The following is a 22,754-nucleotide window of genomic DNA, read 5'->3' as shown; positions in this document are numbered from 1 at the left end:
CTTCTTCCATTTAAATTAAATGAAAAGGGTTGTTGAAAATATTTGAATTTCATTTGAAAATATTTAAAATTCATAAACTTCAAGCAACTCAATGATTTTCATGAGAGAATATAAATTGACTTCTTCAAAATATATGAAATACGAGTTGGAAGTTAAAAGGATCAAATTCAAAGTCCTTTTGGGAATTATTTTCAATTTGGAGTTATTTGGGTTTTATTCAAATTATTTTTCTCCAAAAATAAAATATATGGAAAATAGGGTAACATGATTCCTTACATCAAAAAATTGGAGAGAAATAGATTTGAATTTATTTTGGTATTTTAAAATGATTTTTACTGGATTTTACTAGGGCAGAAGCACTCTTTGCATTATTTGGATTTGTGTGGATTTCATTTGGCATTATTAAAATGACCATGTTGTAGAAAATCTTTTTCTGAAAATTTTGACATATTATATGCCTATACAATATTTTAGTTTATTTTGTTTTTGTTATTTTTTGTTGCCTGTGAAAAATGTTTTTTTAAAAAAACTTTTCGGCCGACTGGGCCGGCCCAGCACCCAACCAGGCCAGGCCAAGCCCAGCCCAGCCGAGCCGTCCCTGACCTCACGCAGGAGGCCGGATCCCGCGCGCCACCGCCGCCGCCTCGGCGTCTGAGCCGTCCCCGCCGCGGACTCCTCGCCGCCTCTCTCCTTGCCCCTCCCGCAAGCCGTCCACGGCCCCGACTCTTAAATAGCGGAGCCGCCCCGCCTCTCTCTCCTCCCTCACACTTCCCGCGCCGCCGCCCTCGCACACCGCCGCCCGAAGCTGCTGCCGCCTCTCGCTGCTGCCTCCTGCTGCTGCGCCTCCCGCTCGCCTCGCCGTGCTCTTCGCCGCCGCCGCATCCCCGCCGCATTGCCCTCGCCGCCCCGCACCGCTTCCACCGCCGCCGTCGCATAGCGTCGCCCTGAGCCGCAGACGTCGGAAACCGCCGCCGCCGACGACCCGTGGACCGAACCAGTATAGCTGTTGCTTCGACCCGGTTTATTTAGGGTTATCTCGGTTTTTCTTTAAACCCGGTTTTCCTATTTAAATCTGTTAATTAGTAAACGTTTTCCAGTTAGTAGTTTTTAGTGAACGAATTCACTGTTTAGCCCTAAACAGTGAACATATTCGTTCGCTAGCGTTCCGCGGCGAACGTTAGTTGTTTAGTATATTCTTTTTCATTTTAATTTCCGTCAGGGACCCGTTTGTGAATAATTTTCTTACAGATTAGTCCCTCTGCTTCAAACGATCATTACTTTTTACTCGTTAGTCCAAATCCAACGAAACCAACGATCACGTCTTCATTACGATCTCCTCTATCTAGTAAAACAACTTAAACATGTTTTTGAAATTTTAAAATTTGAATTAGATCAGATTTGAATTCAAACTTCGTTTGATCATAACTTGAGTTTTCGTAGCTTTGTTTGAGTTGATTCTTTTTGTAAATCGAAGCTCTTGACCTAAACTTTTTGATAAGGCCAAAATCACATAATTTTGGTACTTTTAGAAATTGTTTTATGTTGCAAGAGTTGTTTGCCTGGTTTTGAAGTTTTCTGAATCGTCTTCTTCGATCTTTCTGATCTTTTGAGTGATTGCTTATGTGTGGTTACTATTGCTTGCTTATGATAGATTGACCGGAGTGAGATGAGTAGATCTATCAAGAGTTATGAGTGCGAATCATCTTCATCAACATTGCAGGCAAGTTCACACTTTGATCATATTCTTTTCATACCCAGTTTTTATGCATTTTTTCAACCTCAAACATTGCATGAGTAGGATTGATAACATGTGGGTTATGCTTATAAGTTTGGGAGTTACTTCTACGTTATGCTTATATTGCCCTGCTATGCTCGTAGACGTGGTTTGGGTTTGAGAGAATTCATGACAGATGTGAGATTGTTAATCAATGGTTTACTTAAGGTGGCAACTTTAACACACATCTGGGTGGATTGAGGCACCTGGGTATTCCAGCGATTGCCTGTCTAGGCACCTGGGTATTCCAGCGATTGCCTGTTTTTCTTTTGGACCGCCACCCAGGCTCAAAGGGATCATGAGATTATTCATACTAGAAACTTCCGTGTGCAGCCACAAGCTACTATGGGCTCTAGCATAGTTGACTAACTTGTGCGAACTCTTACAGTGGTAGACTAGCAGATGTAGGGGAAAGTAGGTGTAACGGTCTACCCGATCGTAAGGTGCTAGCGCTTCTGAAAGACTATGTCTCGGTCATCCGTTTCTCAAACACCATGTAGTGCGAGAATCCCAACGGAGGAGATCGAGTCTTGTGGGGAAAAGTGCGCAAACCTCTGCAGAGTGTATAAACTAATCATGATTAGCCGTGTCCCCGGTTATGGACGTCTTGAGTATCTAGTACTTGGATTATCATGTGAATCTCATCACGTTACTTTAAATTAATTTTGTTGGGTTTAATGATGTTACTTAATTGGGATTGAGAATGCTGTCAACCATTCTCAATGTTTAACAACCACCATGATAGTTAAATAAAATTTATTCCTTTGCAGTAGGGAAAAATTGGCTTTACGCAAAACTATAACCATAGAGCTTTTCCACCAGCCAAATATGCATGTAGTGATAGCCTTTATTCATCATTCTCTATGGTGTGAATTTGTCAGTACATTCAATGTACTAACCCATTGTGGCTGCAACATCTCATGTTGCAGGATTTTCTTACGACGAGTAAGTGATATGTTAGGGTTACGATTTCTACACTCAAGTTTGCCGTTGGTGTTGATGGGAATCCACAACCTTGTTACTTCCGCTATTTGGATTGAGGTAATAGTATTTTACGTTACTTTATACATGTGATTTACCTCTGTTATAAATCCTCGAGTACTGTGTGTGTCAGCATACCGATCCATGGATGACACTTAAGCACAGAGACTTGACCGTCTGAGGTCGGGTCGCTACATGGGGGTTCTATAATTATTCGAATCCTGCAGATTACTACAGACTGTTCTGTTTTTGACAGATTCTGTTTTCTATGTGTTGTTTTCTTATTTTGATGAATCTTTGAGTTGTATCGGAGGGTATGAACCATAGATGAGTTGGAATACAGTAGATATTACACCAATATAAATAAAGAATGAGTTCACAACAGTACCTAAGTGGTGATTTATTTTCTTATACTAACGAAGCTTACGAGTTTTATGTTCAGTTTTGTGTTGTGAAGTTTTCATGTTTTGGGTAAAGATTCTATGGACTATGGAGTAAAGAGTGGCAAGAGCCTAAGCTTGGGGATGCCCCGGAAGGCATCCCCTCTTTCGTCTTCGTTCATCGGTAACTTACTTGGAGCTATATTTTTATTCACCACATGATATGTGTTTTGCTTGAAGCGTCATTTTATTTTCTTTTGTTTTGCTTGCTGCTTGAATAAAATACCAAGATCTGGAATTCTTAAATGTTAGATAGTCTTCACATAGTTACATAATTATTCAACTACTCATTGTTCTTCACTTATATCCTTCGGAGTAGTTTGTCGTTTGCTCTAGTGCTTCACTTATATCTTTTAGAGCACGGCGGTGGTTTTATTTTGAAGAAATGGATGAACTCTCATGCTTCACTTATATTATTTTGAGAGTCCTAAATAGCATGGTAATTTGCTTTGGTTATAATACTAGTACTGATATGATGGGCATCCAAGAGGGGTATAGTAAAAACTTTCATATAAAGTGCATTGAATACTATGAGAAGTTTGATACTTGATGATTGTTTTGAGATATGAAGATGGTGATATTAGAGTCATGCTAGTTGAGTAGTTGTGAGTTTGAGAGATACTTGTGTTAAAGTTTGTGATTCCCGTAGCATGCACGTATGGTGAACCGTTATGTGATGAAGTCGGAGCATGATTTATTTATTGATTGTCTTCCTTATGAGTGGCGGTCGGGGACGAGCGATGGTCTTTTCCTACCAATCTATCCCCATAGGAGCATGCGTGTAGTACTTTGTTTCGATAACTAATAGATTTTTTCAATAAGTATGTGAGTTCTTTATGACTAATGTTGAGTCCATGGATTATACGCACCCTCACCCTTCCACCATTGCTAGCCTCTCTAGTACTGCGCAACTTTAGCCGGTACCATAAACCCACCATATACCTTCCTCAAAATAGCCACCATACCTACCTATTATGGCATTTCCATTGCCATTCCGAGATATATTGCCATGCAACTTTCCACCATTCCGTTTGTTATGACACGCTTCATCATTGTCATATTGCTTTGCATGATCATGTAGTTGACATCGTATTTGTGGCAAAGCCACCGACCATAATTCTTTCATGCATGTCACTCTTGATTCATTGCACATCCTGGTACACCGCCAGAGGCATTCATGTAGAGTCATACTTTGTTCTAAGCATCGAGTTGTAATTCTTGAGTTGTAACTAAATAAAAGTGTGATGATCATCATTATTGGAGCATTGTCCCATGTGAGGAAAGGATGATGGAGACTATGATTCCCCCCACAAGTCTGGATGAGACTCTAGACGAAAAATAAAAAAAAGGCCAAAAAAAGAGAAGGCCCAAAAAAACAAACAAAAAATAAAGAAAAATGAGAGAAAAAGAGAGAAGGGGCAATGCTACTATCCTTTTATCACACTTGTACTTCAAAGTAGCACCATGATCTTCATGATAGAGAGTCTCCTATGTTCTCACTTTCATATACTAGTGGGAATCTTTCATTATAGAACTTGGCTTGTATATTCCAATGATGGGCTTCCTCAAATGCCCTAGGTCTTCGTGAGAAAGCAAGTTGGATGCACACCCACTTAGTTTCCTTTTGAGCTTTCATACACTTATAGCTCTAGTGCATCTGTTGCATGGCAATCCCTACTCACTCACATCGATATCTATTGATGGGCATCTCCATGTCCCGTTAATACACCTAGTTGATGTGAGACTATCTTCTCCTTTTTGTCTTCTCCACAACCACCATTCTATTCCACCTATAGTGCTATGTCCATGGCTCACGCTCATGTATTGCGTGAAGATTGAAAAAGTTTGAGGACATCAAAAGTATGAAACAATTGCTTGGCTTGTCATCGGGGTTGTGCATGATCTAAATATTTTGTGTGATGAAGATAGAGCATAGCCAGACTATATGATTTTGTAGGGATAGCTTTCTTTGTCCATGTTATTTTGAGAAGACATGATTGCTTTGTTAGTATGCTTGAAGTAGTATTGTTTTTATGTCAATATTAAACTTTTGTATTGAATCTTATGGAACTGAATATTCTTTCCACAATAAAGAGAACTTCATGGATAAATATGTTAGGTAGCATTCCACATCAAAAATTCTGTTTTTATCATTTACCTACTCGAGGACGAGCAGGAATTAAGCTTGCGGATGCTTGATACGTCTCAAACGTATCTATGATTTTTGATTGTTCCATGCTATTATATTATCTGTTTTGGATGTTTATGGGCTTTATTATACACTTTTATATTATTTTTGGGACTAAGCTATTAACCGGAGGCCCAACCCAAATTGTTGTTTTCTTGCCTATTTCAGTGTTTCGAAGAAAAGGAATATCAAAGGAAGTCCAAACGAAATGAAAACTTCGGGAGAGTTATTTTTGGAATGGAAGCAATCCAGGAGACTTGGAGTATACGTCAAGGAAGCTTCGAGGTAGCCACGAGGCAGGGAGGCGCGCCTGCCCCCTGGGCGCGCCCCTCTACCTCGTGGGCCACTCGTGGCTCCCCTGACTGACTTCTTTCGCCTATATATATAGACGGTCTATTCTGCTAATATTAGCAGAATAACTATTCTGCACACCACTTCCGCACTGCACGCTGAACGCAAGTGCACGTCATTCTTTGAACCAAGTGTGCTGCAGTACTCACACGAGTGAACTTCTCGTTGGAAAAAACTACACGCGTTATTTTTTCGGTACTGTTTTCGCTCTAATTTTTTAACCGTTTATCGGAATGAGGCGTGCAATATACCGTTGAAAAGCTATGGATTAGGCGCAACTTCGACATTTTGAACACTTTTCGAGATTCCACACGGTTTAAAAGCAGTTTTGAAAATGGTGCGGCCCATGACGAGTGGCAGCGAGCGTTTTTTCGCAATTTCTTCTAAACCGCTCGTCGGAATGAAGCAAACGATACGCCGTTGGATAGATATCGTCGAGGCGCATCTTTTTCATATATAAATTTTTCTTTAATTCCTTACGATTTAAGAGCAGTTTCAAATTTACTAAATCGCGGAATTCTGTTTTTCAAATTTTTTCAAATTTTCGGTACTGTTCTTGCTCCAGTTTTTTAACCGTTTGGCGAAACGAGGCGTGTAATATATCGTTGAAAATCTATGGATGAGGCGCAACTTTCATATCTTGCAATGTTTTTGAGATTCCTTACGGTTTTAAGTTAATTTTGAAAATCATGTGGCGGACGACGAGTGGCAGCTGCTGTTTTTCGTGAAATTTTCAGAAACCGCTGCTCGGGATGATTCAAACGATACGTTGTTGGAAAGGTATCGACGAGGTGCAACTTTTTCATGTAGAACACGCTTTCTAATTCCTTACGGATTAGGAGCGGTTTTAAAATTACTAAAATGCGGATACTCTATTTTTTGAGATACCAAAATCGGCGTGTGTACTGCATCAGACATAAGAATGCACTGCTTCAGACGGATAACCGCAGTGCATCGGACGAGCAAGTGCGCTTCACAATTTCTTTTATCGGACGTAAATTTTTTCAAGACAAACGAGTGAATCGTGCTTCACGTCGAACATAAGTGAACCGCAACAGTTTCGAGATGTGAACCTCATTATTTTTTTGTCGTTTACATGACATCTTTTTTGCACTTCACAACGGTAGGTAGTGAACCGCGACACATAACGAAAGTGAACCGCATTACTTTTTTTTGCCTATTTTTTGCATTTTTACTCGTTGGGTCTAAGAGGACCGCAAGACTCCTGAAAATGAGCCGCAAGCACTCTCAACAGTGAACCACACTACTCTTTTTTTAGTTTTTTAAACTTCTTCAATGAACATAACATAAATATTTGCAAATACATTTTTTTAAATTAAGTGTACTACAAAGTCCTTCGTAGCGAACATTTTTAAAGACCAGAGTGCACTGCATTTTTCTTTTTCTTTTTCTCTATAGAGTTTTGGTTTTCCCATAGTGCATTGCATATATATAATTTTTGGTTTAAAAATGAAATATGCACTGCGGGGACGAGGCGAGAGGACTGCATTTTTTGTTTGCACGCTACATATTACACACAAGCATCCATCCACATCCATATCCATTTTCTACTCTCATTTCCTATCTGCATCAACGTGCAAGGACTGCAAGAGAATTTTTTCTGCAAATCACATAGTGAATGGCCCCAAGGAGCAGCACCAGCCGGCAACAGGGCTGCAGTAAACCACACAGAGAAAGGAAGAGGATGTGAGGAGGAAGGGCACCACGGTGGAAACGCCATGCTGCAGTTGGCTGGTCCACCACATAGTGCACTGCACGTGCAGAACTATAGCAAAAATATCAGAGAAAAGAATTGCACAACCACGACCCCCATCACTGCTCGCGCAGAACTGCATCACGCGGGTATTTGAGCTCCATGGTCGCGAATGCTAAACCGCCCACGAGTATTGACGATCTGCAAGAGAGGAGACAAACAGCAGAAACTATATTTTCGTCAGCGGAGGTCGTGGATGAACCACACCGGGGGGCGGAGCGCACTGCACGAGGGATCCGGGTGCACTGCACATCCAATATCCAGAAAAAAAAGGAAAAGCACTCCTGTGAACCACACCGCACGGCGAGGTGCACTGCACCATGCGTCGCCGGCGAACCACACTGGCTGACGGAGAGCACCACCCACACGGTTGATTTAGAGATTGGGGGATAGTCAAAGTGAACCGCCCGCGTCGGCAAGCTGCACACACCGGCACCGAAAAACCAAAGAACTGCACACAATGCATCGGCGAGCTACACGCAATGCGGCGGTGAGCTGCACACGCACGCAACGCCTTTCCGTACTATGTCGTCAGTGTCGTCTGGCTGGGCTCGACGGGAGGCGACCCCGATAGGAAGAGGTTCGCCACCAGGGTGGGCTGGGATCGAGGGGAGGCGACCCCGATAGGAAGAGGTTCGCCACCAGGGAAGCAGGGAGAGTTCAGGGTGGATGCGTCGCCGTCGGGGTAGCTACCCAGGGAGGCAGGGGCAGAAGAGGAAGGTGGAACCGGATCCCACCGGATCCAGTGGTTGCTTGGCAGGGGCGTGGCCAGATTTGTTGGCCGGCCATGAGGCTGATGGCGGCGGGGCCATGGTGGAGAGAAGGAAGGCGGGGAGTGGGGATTGGCTAGGCCCAAGGGGTGGGCTGCGACGGCCATTGATCTTGGCTAGGAGGAGGAGAGCTCGGGATGGGGAGGAGGATTCGCAAGGAGAGGCAGGCACGGATCAGGGTGTTGGGCGGTGTTGCAGCGCCATAGGAGAGGAACGCCGGGGTGGGGTTGGGCGGTGGCCGGGCGCGGACGGCGTTTGGGAAGCAGGGGAGGTGGTCATGTGGCGGCGGCAGGGGAAAGCAGAGGAGGTGGTGGTGCGGCGACAACGTGGGGGAGGCAGGGGGAGGTGGTGGTGCAGCGGCGGCTTGGGGGAAGCAGGGGAGGTGGTGGTGCAGCGCTAGCGCAGGGGAAGTAGGGGAGGTGGTGGTGCGGCGGCGGGCATGGGGGAGGCCGTGGGGGGAGGGGGGAGAGAGAGAGATGATTTGGGTGGGTAACGAGAGGATAAGGCGGGCATTTTTACCGGTTTTGTCTGTAGCCGCGGGTCGCTCGGTGGTGTTAGCAGAATAAGAGATTTGGTGTGCAGAATAAAACTCTTAAGGGTGTTATTAGAATAGACCCATCCTATATATATCCATATACCCTAAAACATAGAGGAACGGAATAGATCGGGAGTTCCGCTGCCATAAGCCTTCGTAGCCATCGAAAACCAATCTAGACCCGTTCTGGCACCCTGCCGGAGGGGGGAGTCCCTCTTCGGTGGCCATCTTCATTATCCTGACGCTCTCCATGACGAGGAGGGAGTAGTTCACCCTCGGGGCTGAGGGTATGTACCAGTAGCTATGTGTTTGATCTCTCTCTCTCTCTCTCGTGTTCTTGAGGTGGTATGATCTTGATGTATCGCGAGCTTTGCTATTATAGTTGGATCTTATGATGTTTCTCCCCCTCTACTCTCTTGTAATGGATTGAGTTTTCCCTTTGAAGTTATCTCATCGGATTGAGTCTTTAAGGATTTGAGAACACTTGATGTATGCATTGCATGTGCCTATCTGTGGTGACAATGGGATATCACGTGATCCACTTGATGTATGTTTTGGTGATCAACTTGCGAGTTCCATGACCTCGTGAACTTATGCATAGGGGTTGGCACACGTTTTCGTCTTGACTCTCCGGTAGAAACTTTGGGGCACTCTTTGAAGTTCTTTGTGTTAGTTGAATAGATGAATCTAAGATTGTGTGATGCATATCGTATAATCATACCCACGGATACTTGAGGTGACATTGGAGTATCTAGCTGACATTAGGGTTTTGGTTTATTTGTGTCTTAAGGTGTTATTCTAGTACGAACTCTATGATAGATTGAACGGAAAGAATAGCTTCGTGTTATTTTACTACAGACTCTTGAATAGATCGATCAGAAAGGATAACTTTGAGGTGGTTTCGTACCCTACAATAATCTCTTCGTTTGTTCTCCGCTATTAGTGACTTTGGTGTGACTCTTTGTTTCATGTTGAGGGATAGTTATATGATCCAATTATGTTATTATTGTTGAGAGGACTTGCACTAGTGAAACTATGAACCCTAGGCCTTGTTTCCTAGCATTGCAATACCGTTTGTGCTCACTTTTACCACTTGTTACCTTGCTGTTTTTATATTTTCAGATTACAAAAACTTTTATCTACCATCCATATTGCACTTGTATCACCATCTCTTCGCCGAACTAGTGCACCTATACAATTTACCATTGTATTGCGTGTGTTAGGGACACAAGAGACTCTTTGTTATTTGGTTGCAGGGTTGCTTGAGAGAGACCATCTTCATCCTACGCCTCCCACGGATTGATAAACCTTAGGTCATCCACTTGAGGGAAATTTGATACTATCCTACAAACCTCTGCACTTGGAAGCCCAACAACGTCTACAAGAAGAAGGTTGTGTACTAGACATCAGTAATCAGCCACATAGCTTTCTCCTTCTGAATCCTGGGACGACATATTGCTCTAATCTGCAGCAGGAACAGCTTGAAACAAAGGCAAGATGTTTGCGTGATACGATGGTCAAAACCTTCAGGAGATTATATATTGAATTTTTACCAACCAAAAAAAGTATTGTGCAAGAAAACGGAGCCCGGAGAGCACATGAGGTGCCCACGAGGCAGGGGGCGCGCCCAGGGGGTAGGGCGCGCCCTCCACCCTCGTGGAAGCCTCGTGTCCTTTCCGGTCTGATTCTTATTTTCCTATTTTCTTAAATATTCCAAAATGGAGAAAAATTGCCATTAGAACTGTTTTGGAGTCGGTTTACTTACCGTACCACATACCTATTCCTTTTCGGAGTCTGAAACATTCTAGAAAGTGTCTCTTATGTATTCCTCCGGGGTTACGGTTTCAACATTTATGGGATTACCTGAGATATCATGTTTGATTCTTTAACCGTTCACCACCTTCGGATTTGTGCCTTCGAAGTTGTTGATTTTTATGGCACCGGAACGATAGACCTCCTCGATGACGTAAGGACCTTCCCATTTAGAGAGGAGTTTGCTTGCAAAAAAATCTCAAATGAGAGTTTTATAGCAATACATAATCACCTATATTAAACTCACGCTTTTGTATCCTTTTGTCATGCCATCTTTTAACTTTTTCTTTAAACAGTTTGGCATTCTCATAGGCCTGGGTTCTCCATTCATCAAGTGAGCTAATGTCAAATAACCTCTTTTCACCGGCAAGTTTGAAGTCATAGTTGAGCTCTTTGATAGCCCAATATGCCTTATGTTCTAGTTCGAGAGGTAAGTGACATGCTTTACCATAAACCATTTTATACGGAGACATACCCATAGGGTTTTCATATGCAGTTCTATAGGCCCATAATGCATCATCAAGTTTCTTGGACCAATTCTTTCTAGATCTATTAACAGTCTTTTGCAAAATTAATTTGAGCTCTCTGTTGCTCAATTCTACTTGGCCACTAGACTGCGGGTGATAAGGAGATGCAATTCTATGATTAACACCATACTTAGCAAGCATTTTATGAAAAGCACCATGAATAAAATGTGAACCACCATCAGTCATTAAATATCTAGGTACTCCAAACCTCGGAAAAATAACTTCTTTAAGCATATTAATAGAGGTTTTATGATCAACACTACTAGTTGGAATAGCTTCTACCCACTTAGTAACGTAATCAACAGCAACTAAAATATGTGTATACCCATTAGAGGAAGGAAAAGGTCCCATATAATCAAAGCCCCAAACATCAAATGGTTCGATAACAAGTGAATAATTCATAGGCATTTCTTGACGTCTACTAATATTACCAATTCTTTGACATTCATCACAAGACAAGACAAACTTACAGGCATCCTTGAAGAGAGTAGGCCAATAAAAACCGGATTGCAATACCTTATGTGCAGTTCTATCTCCAGCATGGTGTCCCCCATAGGCTTCGGAGTGACACTTGCATAGGATCTGTTCCTGTTCATGCTCGGGTACACAATGCCTAATAACACCATCTACTCCTTCTTTATAAAGATGTGGGTCATCCCAAAAGTAATGTCTTAAATCATAGAAGAACTTTTTCTTTCGCTAGTATGTGAAACTAGGTGGTATAAATTTAGCAAAAATATAATTAGCATAATCAGCATACCATGGAGCAGTACGAGAAGCATTTATGACATTTAATTGTTCATTAGGAAAGCTATCATCAATAGGTAGTGGGTCATCAAGAACATTCTCTAACCTAGACAAGTTGTCTGCAACGGGGTTCTCGGCTCCTTTTCTATCAATGATATACAAATCAAATTCTTGTAGCAGGAGAACCCATCTAATAAGTCTAGGTTTAGCATCTTTCTTTTCAATAAGATATTTAATAGCAGCATGATCAGTGTGGATAGTTACTTTAGAATCAACAATATAAGGTCTGAACTTATCACATGCAAATACAACTGCTAAAAATTCTTTTTCAGTAGTAGCATAATTTCTCTGGGCATTGTCTAGAGTTTTACCAGCATATTGAATAACATTTAATTTCTTATCAACTCTTTGCCCTAGAACAACACCTACAGCATAATCACTAGCATCACACATAATTTCAAAAGGTAAATTCCAATCAGGTGGCTGAACAATAGGTGCAGAAATCAAAACTTTCTTAAGTACTTTGAATGCCCCAAGACAATGCCTTCATTAACCATAAAGTAGCACTTCTCCCAATTCAAAACGAGACTAGTTTCTTCACATCTCTGCAAAACTTGATCAAGGTTGCTCAAGCAATCATCAAAATAGGATCCATAAACGGAGAAATCATCCATGAATACCTCACAAATCTTTTCACAAAAGTCAGAGAATATAGCCATCATGCATCTTTGAAAGGTAGCAGGTGCATTACATAAACCAAAACGCATACGTCTATAAGCAAAAGTACCGAAAGGGCAAGTAAAAGTGGTTTTTTCTTGATCCTCAGCTGACACGGGTATTTGAGAGAAACCAGAGTAACCATCTAGAAAGCAAAAGTGTGTATGTTTGGATAATCTTTATAGCATTTGATCAATAAAAGGCAAAGAGTAATGATCTTTTTAGTAGCTTTATTTAATTTGCGGAAATCAATTACCATCCTATAACCTGTAATAATTCTTTGCGGGGTCAATTCATCTTTATCATTAGGAACAACAGTAATACCTCCCTTCTTAGGGACACAATGGACAGGACTTACCCACTGACTATCAGCAACAGGATAAATTATACGTACCTCAAGGAGCTTTAATATTTCCTTTCTTACCACTTCTGTCATCTTAGGATTCACCCGTCGTTGGTGATCAATAACTGGTTTGGCGTCTTTCTCCAAATTTATTTTGTGTTGACATAGAGTGGGATTAATGCCTTTAAGATCATCAAGAGTATATCCAATAGCAGCGCGGTGCTTCTTCAGAGTTTTCAATATTTTTTCTTCCTCCTTCTCTGAAAGGTTAGCACTAATAATAACAGGATATATCTTCTTTTCATCAAGATAAACATATTTAAGAGTATCAGGTAATGGTTTAGGCTCAAACACGGGATCACCCTTGGGTGGAGGAGGATCCCCTAGGATTTCAACAGGCAAGTTGTGTTTCAAGATAGGTCCCTGTTTAAAGAATACTTCATCTATTTCCCTTCTTTCATTCATAAACATATCATTTTCATGGTCTGGCAAATATTGTTCTAAAGGATCATTAGGAGGCACATCAATAGAAGCAAGACCAATAATTTCATATTAACTAGGCAATTCTTTATCATGGGGTTGTCTACGAAATTTTGCAAAATTAAACTCATGAGACATATCCCCTAAACCAATAGTAACAACATCCTTTTTGTAGTCTATCTTAGCATTAACAGTATTCAAGAAGGGTCTACCAAATATAATGGGACAAAAGCTATCTTGTGGGGAACCAAGAACAAGAAAATCAGCAGGATATTTAACCTTCCCACACAAGACTTCAACATCTCTAACAATCCCAATTGGTGAAATAGTATCTCTATTGGCAAGCTTAATGGTAACATCGATATCTTCTATCTCAACAGGTGCAATATCATGCATAATTTCTTTGTATAAGGAATGGGGTATTGCACTTGCACTAGCACCCATATCACATAAGCCATGATAGCAATGATCTCCTATTTTAACAGAAATAACAGGCATGCCTACAACAGGTCTATGTTTATTTTTAGTATTAGGTCTAGGAATTCTAGCAGTCTCATCACAGAAGTAAATAACATGCCCATCAATATTATCAGCCAAGAGATCGTTAACCATAGCAATATTAGGTTCAACTTTAACTTGCTCAGGGGGTTTGTGTGTACTAATATTACTTTTGTTGACTACAGTTGAAGCTTTAGCATGATCCTTTATTCTAATAGGGAAAGGTGGTTTCTCAACATAAGAAGTAGGAACAATAGGATCATTATAAGTGACAGTCTTTTCTTCAACTTTAATAGGTGCAACTACTTTTACTTCAATGGGAGGATTATATTTAAACCACTTATCCTTAGGGAGATCAACATGAGTAGCAAATGATTCACAGAAAGAAGCTATGATACGTCTCCAACGTATCTATAATTTTTGATTGCTCCATGCTATATTATCTACTGTTTTGGACTATATTGGGCTTTATTTTCCACTTTTATATTATTTTTGGGACTAACCTATTAACCGGAGGCCCAGCCCAGAATTGTTGTTTTTTGCCTATTTAAGTGTTTCGAAGAAACGGAATATCAAACGGAGTCCAAACGGAATGAAACCTTCGGGAACGTGATTTTCTCACCAAACGTGATCCAGGAGACTTGGACCCTACATCAAGGCATCAGAGAGGCGGTCACGAGGGTGTGGGTGCCCCCCTAGGGCGCGCCCCCTGCCTCGTGGGCCCCTCGGAGCTCCACCGACGTACTCCTTCCTCCTATATATACCTACGTACCCCAAACAATCAGAACAGGAGCCAAAAACCTAATTCCACCGCCGCAACTTTCTGTATCCACGAGATCCCATCTTGGGGCCTGTTCCGAAGCTCCGCCGGAGAGGGCCGTCATCACGGAGGGCTTCTACATCATCATAGCCTCTCCGATGAAGTGTGAGTAGTTTACCTCAGACCTTCGGGTCCATAGTTAGTAGCTAGATGGCTTCTTCTCTCTCTTTGGATCTCAATACAAAGTTCTCCCCCTCTCTTCTGGAGATCTATTCGATGTAATCTTCTTTTTGCGGTGTGTTTGTTGAGACCGATGAATTGTGGGTTTATGATCAAGTCTATCTATGAATAATATTTGAATCTTCTCTGAATTCTTTTATGTATGATTGGTTATCTTTGCAAGTCTCTTCGAATTATCCGTTTGGTTTGGCCAACTAGATTGGTAGTTCTTGCCATGGGAGAAGTGCTTAGCTTTGGGTTCGATCTTGCGGTGTCCTTTCCTAGTGACAGAAGGGGCAGCAAGGCACGTATTGCATCATTGCCATCGAGGATAACAAGATGGGGTTTATTTCATATTGCATGAATCTATCTCTCTACATCATGTCATCTTGCTTAAGGCGTTACTCTGTTTTTAACTTAATACTCTAGATGCATGCTGGATAGCGGTCGATGAGTGGAGTAATAGTAGTAGATGCAGAATCGTTTCGGTCTACTTGTCACGGACATGATGCCTATATACATGATCATGCCTAGATATTCTCATAACTATGCTCAATTCTGGCAATTGCTCAACAGTAATTTGTTCACCCACCGTAGAATACTTATGCTCTTGAGAGAAGCCACTAGTGAAACCTATGGCCCCCGGGTCTATTCTCATCATATCAATCTCCATCACTTTAATCTTGTTTTGCTTTTTACTTTGCCTTTTACTTTTCACTTTGCATCTTTATACCAAAAATACCAAAAATATTATATCTATCAGATCTCACTCTCGTAAGTGACCGTGAAGGGATTGACAACCCCCAATCGCGTTGGTTGCGAGTAGCTATCGTTTTGTGCAGGTACAAGGGACTTGAGCGTGGCCTCCTACTGGATTGATACCTTGGTTCTCAAAAACTGAGGGAAATACTTACGCTACTCTGCTGCATCATCCCTTCCTCTTCGGGGAAAACCAACGCAAGATCAAGAGGTAGCAAGCTACTATCTCAGAGTCAAGTCCATATTTAGTGCTAAATTCATGGAAAGCATCGGTATCCATAAAAGATTTAACACAATCAAACTTAGGTGTTATACCTAACTCCTTACCTTCGTTGAGATCCCAATCTTCAAAGTTGCGCTTAATTATTTCCAATAAATCCCATTTGAATTCAATAGTCTTCATCACAAAAGATCCAGTACAAGAAGTATCGAGTATGGAGCGATTACTGAGAGAAAGCCGAGCATAAAAAGTTTGAATAATCATTTCTCTTGAGAGCTCATGATTGGGGCATGAATATAACATTGACTTAAGCCTCCCCCAAGCTTGAGAGATGCTTTCTCCTTCGCGAGGCCAAAAATTATATACATAATTACGATCACGATGAACAAGATGCATAGGATAAAACTTCTGGTGAAATTCCATTTTCAATCGCTTATAGTCCCATGATCCCATATCATCACATAGCCTATACCATTTCAATGCATATTCCTTCAAAGATAAATGGGAAACATTCTTCTTGATAACATCCTCGGGCATACCTGCAAGCTTAAATAATCCACAAACTTCATCCACATAGATTAAGTGTAAATAGGGATGCAATGTTCCATCTCCTTCAAAAGGATTAGCTAGCAGTTTCTCTATCATACCCAAAGGAATTTCAAAGTAAACATTTTCAGTAGGTTCAGTAGGTTGAGGGGTAACTAATTATGGTTCCGGATGAGGTGAAGATACCCCGAACAAACCCCTCAAAGGACTATGTCCCATAGTAACAAGTGAAAGTAATTTTAGCACACTATATACATTTTCCCTTACCAAATTCCACCTACCAAAGGCGCTTCACTCCCCGGCAACGGCGCTAGAAAGAGTCTTGATGACCCACAAGTGTAGGGGATCTATCATAGCCTATTCGATAAGTAAGACTGTCGAACCCAACGAGGAGCAGAAGGAAATGATAAGCGGTTTTCAGCAAGGTATTCTCTCCAAGCACTGAAATTATCGGTAACAGATAGTTTTGTGATAAGATAAATTGTAACGAGCAACAAGTAATAAAAGTATAGGTGCAGCAAGATGGCCCAATCCTTTTTGTAGAAAAGGACAAGCCTGGACAAACTCTTATATGAAGGAAAGTGCTCCCAAGGACACATGGGAATTATCGTCAAGCTAGTTTTCATCATGATCATATGATTCGCGTTTGGTACTTTGATAATTTGATATGTGGGTGGACCGGTGCTTGGGTACTGTCCTTACTTGGACAAGCATCCCACTTATGATTAACCCCCATTGCAAGCATCCGCAACTACAACAGAAGTATTAAGGTAAACCTAACCATAGCATGAAAATATGGATCCAAACCAGCCCCTTACGAAGCAATGCATAAACTAGGGTTTAAGCTTCTATCACTCTAGCAACCCATCATCTACCTATTACTTCCCAATGCCTCCCTCTAGGCCCAAACAATGGTGAAGTGTCATGTAGTCAACGTTCACATGACACCACTAGAGGGATGACAACATACATCTCATCAAAATATCGAACGAATACTAAATTCACATGACTACTTATAGCAAGACTTCTCCCATGTCCTCAGGAACAAACGTAACTACTCACAAAGCGTATTCATGTTCATAATCAGAGGGGTATTAATATGCATAATGGATCTGAACGTATGATCTTCCACCAAGTAAACCAACTAGCATCAACTACAAGGAGTAATCAACACTACTAGCAACCCACATGTACCAATCTAAGGTTTGGATACAAAGATTGGATACAAGAGATGAACTAGGGTTTGAGAGGAGATGGTGCTGGTGAAGATGTTGATGGAGATTGACCCCCTCCTGATGAGAGGATCGTTGGTGATGGCGATGGCAATGATTTCCCCCTCCCGGAGGGAAGTTTCCCCGGCAGAACAGCTCTGCCAGAGCCCTAGATTGGTTCTGACAAGGTTCCGCCTCGTGGTGGTGGAGTTTCTTCCCGAAAGCTTGCTTATGATTTTTTCTCGGACGAAAGACTTCATATAGCAGAAGATGGGCACCGGAGGCCTGCCAGGGGGCCCACGAGGTAGGGGGCGCGCCTCCCACCCTCGTGGCCAGGGTGTGGGCCCCCTCTGGTATTTTCTCCGCTCAGTACTTTTTATTAATTCCAAAAATGACTTTTGTGAAGTTTCAGGACTTTTGGAGCTGTGTAGAATAGGTCTCTAATAGTTGCTTCTTTTCCAGCCCAGAATTCTATCTGCCGGCATTCCCCCTCTTCATGTAAACCTTGTAAAATAAGAGAGAATAGGCATAAGTATTGTGACATAATGTGTAATAACAGCCCATAATATAATAAATATCGATATAAAAACATGATGCAAAATGGATGTATCATGCACAACCTACTAAGCAAAAATGCAACGACTTCTATCCCAAGTATGCTCTATGCAAGGTGTTTCTATGATATGATCCAAGATGATCTAATATGACAATCTTAATGTTGTATGATGCTATGGTTCTTGCTTAAAATCTCTTTGCTTATCTTTCCCTTTTGCTTAAAAGCTTGTTTGGCTCTTTGATGTTTGAGCTCTTTTCTCATGCAATGCTTCACGAACCAAGATAGCAATTGTGTATGCGATGACAACCTTTTGACACAAGAGATGATGTCAAGATATGCAACAATGATGTATGTATGCTATGGGAAGTATGATCACGAATGTGCACAAGCCTCGTTGCCGTCAATACTCAAAGGCTAGTCTCGAAGGGTAAGAGACGCAAAGGAGTAAGGCTACGATGGCTATCAATGTAATGACAAGAGTGCTATGTCCAATACCAAGACGAGGTTACCATTCTTGCTTACGGTATGGTGTCAAAATGGTGGCACGAATACCAAGATGTAGTCGAGGTGGTCGTTGTTGATGACACGTCCGTGGCGAAGATGAGTGGCGGTGATGTTGATGTTGAACCGTACCTAGATAGCCGAAACACAAAAGGATACGAAACCGCAACTCAAATTCTCAAAGCTCGAAGTGGCAACACGTGTCGGAGTGTGAAACGGGCAAGCAATGGTGGTAGTATGCGGAAGTGGTGATGGAGTATAGGTGGTAGGAGTGCGTAGGCGGAAATGTGGGTCGGTGGTGGTGACTAAACTGGAAAATTTCAGTTTCGTCGGGGATCCTCGGACATCCGGCCTGGGCCGGTCGTCCGGTCATCGGACGTCCGATGGGGGTCAGACGTCCGGTGCCTGGGCGAAATTTGGGCACGGGATGAACTGCGCGTGTACGAGGTGGATGAAGGAAATATGCCCTAGAGGCAATAATAAAGCTATTATTTATTTCCTTATATCATGATAAATGTTTATTATTCATGCTAGAATTGTATTAACCGGAAACATAATACATGTGTGAATACATAGACAAACAAAGTGTCACTAGTATGCCTCTACTTGACTAGCTCGTTAATCAAAGATGGTTATGTTTCCTAACCATGAACAATGAGTTGTTATTTGATTAATGGGATCATATCATTAAGTGAATGATCTGATTGACATGACCCATTCCATTAGCTTAGCACCCGATCGTTTAGTATGTTGCTATTGCTTTCTTCATGACTTATACATGTTCCTATAACTATGAGATTATGCAACTCCCGTTTACCGGAGGAACACTTTGGGTGCTACCAAACGTCACAATGTAACTGGGTGATTATAAAGGAGTACTATAGGTGTCTCCAAAGGTACATGTTGGGTTGGCGTATTTCGAGATTAGGTTTTGTCACTCCGATTGTCGGAGAGGTATCTCTGGGCCCTCTCGGTAATGCACATCACTTAAGCCTTGCAAGCATTGCAACTAATGAGTTAGTTGCGGGATGATGTATTACAGAACGAGTAAAGAGACTTGCCGACAACGAGATTGAACTAGGTATTGGAATACCGACGATCGAATCTCGGGCAAGTAACATACCAATGACAAAGGGAACGACGTATGTTGTTATGCGGTCTGACCGATAAAGATCTTCGTAGAATATGTAGGAGCCAATATGGGCATCCAGGTCCCGCTATTGGTTATTGACCGGAGACGTGTCTCGGTCATGTCTACATTGTTCTCGAACCCGTAGGGTCCGCACGCTTAAGGTTACGATGACAGTTATATTATGAGTTTATGCATTTTGATGTACCGAAGGTTGTTCGGAGTCCCGGATGTGATCACGGACATGACGAGGAGTCTCGAAATGGTCGAGACATAAAGATTGATATATTGGAAGCCTATGTTTGGATATCGGAAGTGTTCCGGGTGAAATCGGGATTTTACCGGAGTACCGGGAGGTTGCCGGAACCCCCTGGGGAGCTAGATGGGCCTTTATGGGCCTTGGTGGAAAAGAGAAGAGGCAGCCCATAGTGGGCCGCGCGCCCCTCCCCTCCCTTGGTCTGAATTGGACAAGGAGAGGGGGCCGGCCCCTCTCTCTCATTTCCCCCCTCCGCGAGTCCTATTCCAACTAGGATTTGGGGGGGATCCTACTCCCAGAGGGAGTAGGACTCTCCTGGCGCGCCCTATGTGGCCGGCCAGCCTCCCCCCTTTGGTCCTTTATATACTGAGGCAGAGGCACCCTAGAGACACACAAGTTGATCCACGTGATCTTTTCCTTAGCCGTGTGCGGCGCCCCCAGCCACCATAGTCCTCGATAATATTGTAGCGGAGTTTAGGTGAAGCCCTACTACAGTAGTACATCAAGAACGTCACCACGCCGTCGTGCTGACGGAACTCTTCCCCGACACTTTGCTGGATCGGAGTCCGGGGATCTTCATCGAGCTGAACGTGTGCTAGAACTCGGAGGTGCCGTAGTTTCGGTGCTTGATCGGTCGGATCGTGAAGACGTACGACTACATCAACCAAACGCTTTCGTTGTCGATCTACTAGGTATGTAGATCATACTCCCCCTCTCGTTGCTATGCATCACATGATCTTGCGTGTGCGTAGGAATTTTTTTTTGAAATTACTACGTTCCCCAATAGTGGCATCCGAGCCTAGGTTTTATATGTTGATGTTATATGCACGAGTAGAACACAAGTGAGTTGTGGGCGATATAAGTCATACTGCTTACCAGCATGTCATACTTTGGTTCGGCGGTATTGTTGGATGAAGCGGCCCAGACCGACATTACGCGTACGCTTACGCGAGACCGGTTCTCCCGACGTGCTTTGCACAGAGGTGGCTTGTGGGTGACAGTTTCTCCAACTTTAGTTGAACTGAGTGTGGCTACGCCTGGTCCTTGCGAAGGTTAAAAGAGCACCAACTTGACAAACTATCATTGTGGTTTTGATGCGTAGGTAAGATTGGTTCTTGCTTAAGCCCGTGGCAGCCACGTAAAACTTGCAACAACAAAGTAGAGGACGTCTAACTTGTTTTTGCAGGGCATGTTGTGATGTGATATGGTCAAGACATGATGCTGATTTTTATTGTATGAGATGATCATGTTTTGTAACCGAGTTATCGGCAACTGGCAGGAGCCATATGGTTGTCGCTTTATTGTATGCAATGCAATCGCGATGTAATGCTTTACTTTATCACTAAACGGTAGCGATAGTCGTGGAAGCACAAGCTTGGCGAGACGACAACGACGCTACGATAGAGATCAAGGTGTCACGCCGGTGATGATGGTGATCACGACGATGCTTCGGAGATGGAGATCACAAGCACAAGATGATGATGGCCATATCATATCACTTATATTGATTGCATGTGATGTTTATCTTTTATGCATCTTATCTTGCTTTGATTGACGGTACCATTATAAGATGATCTCTCACTAATTATCAAGAAGTGTTCTCCCTGAGTATGCACCGTTGCGAAAGTTCTTCGTGCTGAGACACCACGTGATGATCAGGTGTGATAGGTTCTACGTTCAAATACAACGGGTGCAAAACAGTTGCACACGCGGAATACTCAGGTTATACTTGACGAGCCAAGCATATACAGATATGGCCTCGGAACATGGAGACCGAAAGATCGAGCGTGAATCATATAGTAGATATGATCAACATAATGATGTTCACCAATGAAACTACTCCATCTCACGTGATGATCGGACATGGTTTAGTTGATTTGGATCATGTAATCACTTAGAGGATTAGAGGGATGTCTATCTAAGTTGGAGTTCTTTAAGTAAATTAACTGAACTTAAATTTATCATGAAACTTAGTACCTGATAAGTATCTTGCTCGTTTATGCTTGTTTGTAGATAGATGGCTCGTGCTGTTGTTCCGTTGAATTTTAATGCGTTCCTTGAGAAAGCAAAGTTGAAAGATGATGGTAGCAATTACACAGACTGGGTCCGTAACTTGAGGATTATCCTCATTGCTGCACAGAAGAATTACGTCCTGGAAGCACCGCTGGGTGCCAGGCCTGCTGCAGGAGCAACGCCGGATGTTATGAACGTCTGGCAGAGCAAAGCTGATGACTACTCGATAGTTCAGTGTGCCATGCTTTACGGCTTAGAATCGGGACTTCAACGACGTTTTGAACGTCATGGAGCATATGAGATGTTCCAGGAGTTGAAGTTAATATTTCAAGCAAATGCCCGGATTGAGAGATATGAAGTCTCCAATAAGTTCTATAGCTGCAAGATGGAGGAGAACAGTTCTGTTAGTGAGCATATACTCAAAATGTCTGGGTATAATAATCACTTGATTCAATTGGGAGTTAATCTTCCAGATGATTGCATCATTGACAGAATTCTCCAATCACTGCCACCAAGCTACAAGAGCTTCGTGATGAACTATAATATGCAAGGGATGAATATGACTATTCCTGAGCTCTTCGCGATGCTGAAAGCTGCGGAGGTAGAAATCAAGAAGGAGCATCAAGTGTTGATGGTCAACAAGACCA

This window comes from Triticum urartu, chromosome 6A (assembly GCF_056163025.1).
Source record: "Triticum urartu cultivar PI428250 chromosome 6A, HENAU_Tu73, whole genome shotgun sequence".
NCBI classification, from domain to species: domain Eukaryota; kingdom Viridiplantae; phylum Streptophyta; class Magnoliopsida; order Poales; family Poaceae; genus Triticum; species Triticum urartu.
The sequence above is the reverse complement of the archived record's forward strand: the minus strand, read 5'-3'. Positions refer to the sequence as shown.